This window comes from Balearica regulorum, chromosome 3 (assembly GCF_011004875.1).
Source record: "Balearica regulorum gibbericeps isolate bBalReg1 chromosome 3, bBalReg1.pri, whole genome shotgun sequence".
Lineage (NCBI taxonomy): Eukaryota > Metazoa > Chordata > Aves > Gruiformes > Gruidae > Balearica > Balearica regulorum.
The window spans coordinates 10886071-10892820 of NC_046186.1; the positions used below are offsets into that span (position 1 = coordinate 10886071).

Consider the following 6750-nt stretch of genomic DNA (forward strand, 5'->3'; position numbering starts at 1 on the left):
CTGAGTTCCATCCCCTCTTCCCGGCCTCCGTCTGCCTGATGTCAGCAGTATTTCCTTGCATGCCTGGGATGCTTGAAATTGTTGGGGCTTAGCTGGGAAACAGAGAGGGTTTGAGGAAACAAGGGTAAGATTCAGTTTTCTTTCCTATAAGAGGAATTTGCTACCGGACACTGCTTTGTTTTGCACCAGCCATGTTTACTCCCCATTTTGCAACAGCTCATTTGACCACTCAGGCTGCCGCAGTCTCTGAAGCAGATGTTTCCTGCTCAGATCCTGTTCTGTAAGAACTGGTGACATAGAAGATGCCCCGGTAAAAATGTGACAGCTTAGTTTTGAACTGATGTGTCTGTGAAATATCTGGGAGCAAGAGACCACAGAAGTAGCAGCACAAGCACTGCCCGGCGAGTGCGAGCACCCCTGGCTTGGGCACAGAGCTGGCAGGGGATGCAGCCTGTTGTCTTCCCTCCACCACCAAGACCCCTCAGGCTTTGTATGGAGCCTAAGGTAGGATCTGCAGTACTCCCAGGGTGAGGTTCCATCTTCTAGAGAGAATCAGACTGATATTTTCTCTATGTAACTTACTGAAGTTAGTTAGATAATTTGGGTCATGTCTGATTTAGGAAATTAAATAGGAGCAGAGTGCAGGCTCGGAGCCTTCCATGTCAATAGTATGTTAGCTCCATTGCTGGCATGGTTTTTGTCCTCAGACCATCTAACACTGTCACAAGCAACTACTGGACTGTTCCCACCAGACAGTTTCTCTGTGTTTACCCTGTTTGTAGGACGAGAGTGTAGCCATGAGCCATTCCAGGGCAGATGGCCTCATGGTGTCCCACTCTGCACAAGGGATTTGAACGCACACCTGGCTGGAGAGAGGAACCACTGACCACATAGAGCAACAGCGACAGCATGCACCCAAGACCTGGAGAGGTACTAGTGACATCTGAGTTATGTCACAGAAGGAAAAGGCCTAATTCAGACTACAGGGCTGGGGTCAAAATCAGTGCTTTGGAAATGAGAGAAGCGGATTCAAATTGCCACCCATTTGGCCACCGTGTCCTGGGAGCAGTATGTCTGGCCAGCGGTGGGTGGGCAGGACACAGCCAGACAAGAGGTCTCAATTGCTCTTGTATTAAGAATATCTTCCATGAATGGAGATTTCTAACACACTAGCAAGCAGATGAAAACCAATCTCAGGACAAAGGTGGGGGAAACAGCCCGGCCTGGGTCTAACTATGTTCTCAGCAGCTTTAATCAGTTTTATAACTGTAACAATGAAAGCCCAGTTTTATGGTTCTGGGAAAGTGCTGGGAGGAGACCAAAGGACAAGTACATCTTCAAGAAGCAGGCACTGATCCAGACCAGTAAGTGGTCTATAATAATAATTCCATAAGGAGGTTTTTCAGAGCTAACTGGACAGAGTGATGGCTGGGGGACAGACAGACGTAGGTCTAGCAAATGCTCTGTCCCTGGCAGGGGTTTCTTGGAGCCTGCTGGACCTCAGACCCAGAGAACCACACTTCAAGATGATAGTGTGTAAAAAGAGCTGTTTAAGGGATGACTGTGATTCTCCTTTTCCAGCTAGGTTTGTAAAGAGAGGTCTAATCTCTATGATTGATTGAGCAAAATCCTCAGCCCATCACAGGTCCAGGAATGCTGTTGCTACCACACAGGCGCCATTAACCACTGCCTACATTTCTCAGAGGACAGTGAAAACAGCCTAAACAGCAGGATTGGCTTCTAGCAGTCTGAGTGACTTTTCTTCCTTTCCTTACAGTTCCTGCCTTGCTTGTAGCATCAGACCCTGGCAGGCATACAGTTTGGCTGTTCGGTCAAATCTGCCACCTCCTAGGTGCTGACTGTCTTGCTGGCCTTACCTCACCTCCCAGGAAGGATGCTCTGGAGCCCAGGTCCCCTGCCTCCACCTTGTCGCTCTCCCAAGAAGGGAATAGCAAGCAGCAGGTCGAGCCCAATATTGAGGAGGAACAACAGCCTTGTGCCGTCATCAGTAACTAAAGGAGAAGTGTGGGAAGCCTGCAGCACTTCTGTTAAGTAAGCAGGACAAAGCAGAACATATTTCTGAATGGGAGCCACTTTTCTCTGCTTTGGAAATTTTTTTTCTGTGTCCTGGCTGTTTACTCTGATCCATGCCCTGCTTTGCCTCCTATTGCCTCCTTCCTTCCTGTATCTCCCTTTTCCACTTTCCTCCTCCACCTCTGGTGAAAGTATTGTGGAATAGGCTGATACGTGTGGGTCTCTCATAGTTTCTGCTGCCTGAAGTGTCATCCTCCTTTTATCAATCCATCACAAACATTTCGGCTGTGACTCATCAGCACAGACCCATCTAAACACTCAGCAACAACACCATGGGGACTCACACTCAGGTAGTGCCAAGGAAGTATGAGTATTAGCTTGGTTAATCAGAATTAGGAAATAAACCATTGGGCAAGAGACAACATGAACGAGACAATATTTTCCAGGCAAGCAATGTTTTCCACCATCGGTTTCTCAGATAAAAGGCAGGAATTGCTTTCAAACAGATTGTGGGGCACAGGTCAACAAAAAATGATCTGTTTATAATTTCTGCTGTCAAAACAGTATACGTACGCAGATCTCAAACAGCCTCGTAATCCGTGGTTATCTTTTCTATGTTTGTTTTCCAGCTGAGACCTTAAATGGCTTCTCAGATTGTGCCACTGTGCAGTGGACGTGTTCCAGTTCCTGAGCACTCTTTGGTGATTAAACCCATGTCCCTCCATGCCACCACTCATAGCCAGCTCTGTGAGCCCAGGCAGGCTGTGGAGCAGAACCCCTCTGCTTCCCCCTCCGCTTCAGCCAGGGGAAGTGTACAGCTAAGAGTTTCTGTCTTTCACTGGCGTGGTGGGATAAATTTGGGAACCCAAGTGCAATTTTGGGAGCAAGGGGAAGGAAGCCCCTCTCTGACTAGTTAAGCTGATGACATCATGGTATTAAAATGCCTAATGATGTGCTAAACCAAAAGCCATGGTGCGCAATAGTCATTCGGGGACAGCAGCAAGATGAATTTCAAAGGCGAGCTGCTGTAGGAACCCTGACCTCCTGGCTGGCACCAGACATGTACATAACACTACACTCCTATTTCTAGGAGCACCTATCGCCAACCCTTACCTGTCCAAGTCATGTTACCACACAGCCATTGACACCAGCCGGTACAGCAGCATAACACAAGGTGACGTTAATGGGATCCGTCAGGGAAGCAAGAAGGCCGAGGACAACATGCTGTTTGCATGTTATAGATAATGTCTGATGATGCAAGGACACCAACTTGGTCATCGCATTGCACAACGAGGTGTTTGCAGGTCCAGGGGTGATAGTCCAGCACTTAGTCTTGGCCATGGCAATACTCACCAGCAGCTGCCTTCAGAGCATTATCAGCGATACTGCTACTTAATATTACTAGAGGTAGACTTTAGTAGTTATTACTAGAGTTCAGGACTGTACAAAATAGGGGGAAGTCATCAGAATATATGCGTCCATGAACTGATGTCGAGATCGACCTGCTAACATCATGCATGGAACATGTCAGCAGACTCTGCTCTTCTTCCATTGCAGGCTGCCGTGCACACAGCAAACATGGCTCTGGGACAGGGGCAGGTTGTGGCAGTGCTAAGAGCTGCCCAGCAGCTCTGCCTCATCACAAATAACTAAATGCATGCTCTTAGATGGTACATCTGTGGAAGGAAGTTTATCCCCCTTTCACCACTCTATTGTGGAAGCAGGGCAGGTCCCAGCTGGGGCGATGGTTTCTGTTCAGGAGGGAGAACACTAACCAGAGCTGTGGAGATGGTTTGTGTTCACCCTCCTGGCTTGGTGGTGCAGGAAGGGCATTTCACCCTCTTTTACCTCCTCAGGCATCACTGGGGATGGAGCTTGGTCCAGCTCTGCTAGCTCCTGCATGCCCAGCAAACCAAAGGCAACACTGATACCTGTGGTAGATCTATTGGGTCCCTTTTACTAATTTTCAAAGAAAAAATATATCTATTTGCAAAATATGTCCCTGTTTTGGAAAGGACCCATTACAGGGCGAATTAACATACCTCAAATTTCATTTTTCCCAATGAGATAAGGTTGTTCTCAGAGGAGACGTGGTCATACAAGGAGGACGCTAACGGGGGTCTTAGGACATCAGTCTTTAACAACTGCTCTGTCTGCCACAGACTGCCACAAGCATGTGCCTTAATCTCCTTCCCTTAATCTTCCCAGCCCATAAATAGGTCTAACAATACTGTTATCTCCTACTTTCTACTTACCTTGTCTGTGGAGATTGTAGGCTGTCTAATTCTATGTATTTCCTCATGGCAAACACAAAAGGAGTGATGCATTAGTGCTCCTAGCAGAGACTATAATGTAAGCAAATGTGAATAATCTTATGACTTAAGACACCTGAGAAATGTAGGTTCAGGCAGTAAGGCAAGGGGAGAGCAGTAACCCAACCTGCACCAGCACTCCCCTCCCCACAATGAATCTAGCCTCCACCCTGATGCTGATTCCTGTTTGATCTCATGCAGTTAATTTTCCATTAATCATTTCTTTTCTATCTTGATTGTAACTTCATTTTAGAAACAAAATTTGGTACAACAATGAAAAATACAAGGACAACTTCTCTGCTGGAATAAACTGACTCGTCTCAATTGAAGCAGAATATACCTACATATACCAGCCTAATCACTGGCCCCTAACATCAATATTTATTAATTTCTGTACCAGGAATGCTAACAGCAAGTTTCAGTGTGGTGAAAAGCAATTATTGATCTGTTTGCTTAAAAGTCAGAATAGGCTGTGTCCATAGGTAAATATTCTTGCTAGCAAGTAGAGGAGAGGTTGTTTGCCCTTCCCCCTTCCCCAAGGCAGCCAAACCAAATAAAAAAAAAAAAGTCTATTTGATACCTGGTGAGTTTTTAATTAAGGAGGTACCAAACCTGAGGGAAACAGAAGCCCTAGGGAGCTGTCAAGTCACTGTTTTGGCAGTTTTGTGGCAGAAATCACAGCTCATAAGGACAACGACCCATTAGCACGTCCGCTCCTTCTGGGCAGGAAACAAAATCAAACCTCTTCATGAGCAGGGCCAAAGGCACTTAAAAATATCTGTCTGAGCACAAGCACTTCACATTTTAGCCTTCAGTTTGCCCCTCAGCTCTGCTGCTTCAAGGCGATCGCTCCCAGCACTGACACGTCCTCTCCCCTTTCTCCCAGGACATCTCTCATGGAGATAGGCACAAGGCCATATTCGGCCTGGAAGGAGTCCTTCACTCGGCACCGCCAGCATTTCTTGCTGTGTGGCTGTCTCCTGCCAGCACCCAGAAGCCCACGCCGAGGCCACCCCGAAGCTGTCACAAGTTGGGTTGCTGGGATTGCTGCAGGGTGGTGGGAGAGCTGTGGGCTGATGGCACAGGCAGGCCCTCCAGACTGCACGTGGCTCTGATTAATTCCTCGTGTCTGCACAGGGCAAGCTCGACTTGGTAAGAGCCAGCCCACTTTACAAGCTGTTGCAGTGCTCCAAGGGTTACTGAAGGGAAAGGTTGCTCAGGAATTTGCCAAACATTAAATCTGGCCAGGGGATAGCTACTGACTTTTTGTATTTTGTGCTGATTTTGCTTTGCTATTCATTTCCAGCCCAGCGTAAGGTGTCTTCAGGCATGATGCCACGCACCTCTGTTTCCACCTCCATAGGACTGGGGACATATCAGCCTCCTGGCTTCCCGAGGAGGCAGTTCTCAGTTCCCAATGGCTGGAGGAAACCAACCATCGTGCTCCTTGGTCACAGAGAAGACTCTTCACCTCTGTCCGTCGTCGTGGCAGCCCAGTTGTGGATGGGCAGGCAGGACGTACCTACACTTCAAAACCTCCTTCATGCAGGGGTTGGTTACCCATCAGGGGTGGTTCCATCCCACTTGACAGGGATGAAGGGCTGGATTAGGATCTGAACATGCAGTTCCAGGGAGTGCAATTAGTTGAAATAGGCTGCTAAATATCTCAGCAGCCTTCAGCTAGCAACAGCAGGTAGCAAGCCACTCTTGTGCACATCTTCCCTGAAAATAAAACAATCCTCTTGCTTTTATTCTGCTTATTTTCATTTCCAATATGGAGGAAATCTACCAAAATTGGAGGCAAATTCACAGGCTCGGTTTAGTTATGCCAAGGGACTAAATTCAGCTTTAAGTCATCTTCTCACTCAAGAAACCACGACAGGAGTATAGCCAGAGGTTTGCTATTCAAAGCCACCCCAAGGCTCCTCTACAGCCACCTGGGCTGGTTCCAGAGGGACTAGTTCCCTGTTGGGAGAGGGGATGGACATGTCTGTCCCAAAGGGCAGGGGAACTCGCAGAACGGGGTAGCCCAAATTGTGAATGCTGAACACTCACCCCATCTGGAAGTTGCTCTTTCTGGTGCATCTTGTTTGCATTGCTGGTGGTAACTGAGTTACTCAGCGCTTGGACATTTCAACCATGTGCATGGCAAATACCAGAGCAACGATATCCCATTTACTGGGCAGCATGACCACGTTGACTCCCTCTGCTCCCATCCCTGCTCTTGCACCTCCTGGGGGAAGGCTGCACAGCACCAACAGTCTGACTCGCTTCTGCCTCTGTTCCCAAGAGTAAAAGATAGTTAAAATGCAATAAATGCTTTTGTAATTCTCAAGGAAAGAAATTGAAGAATGTTTCATCTTCTTGTCTCCAAGCAAGGCCTGTGGTTTCTTGTTTTAGCCTA

At 47.6% G+C, this 6750-nt stretch overlaps 1 long non-coding RNA gene across 1 annotated transcript; it reads left to right on the forward strand.

The window, feature by feature from the left end:
• The first annotated feature begins 1825 nt into the window (after positions 1-1825).
• On the forward strand, positions 1826-5889 carry LOC142601243 (uncharacterized). Its single transcript, XR_012834844.1, has 3 exons — positions 1826-2052; positions 5233-5498; positions 5653-5889. It is a non-coding gene; the product is annotated as an uncharacterized LOC142601243 (long non-coding RNA).
• The last annotated feature ends 861 nt before the right edge of the window (positions 5890-6750 follow it).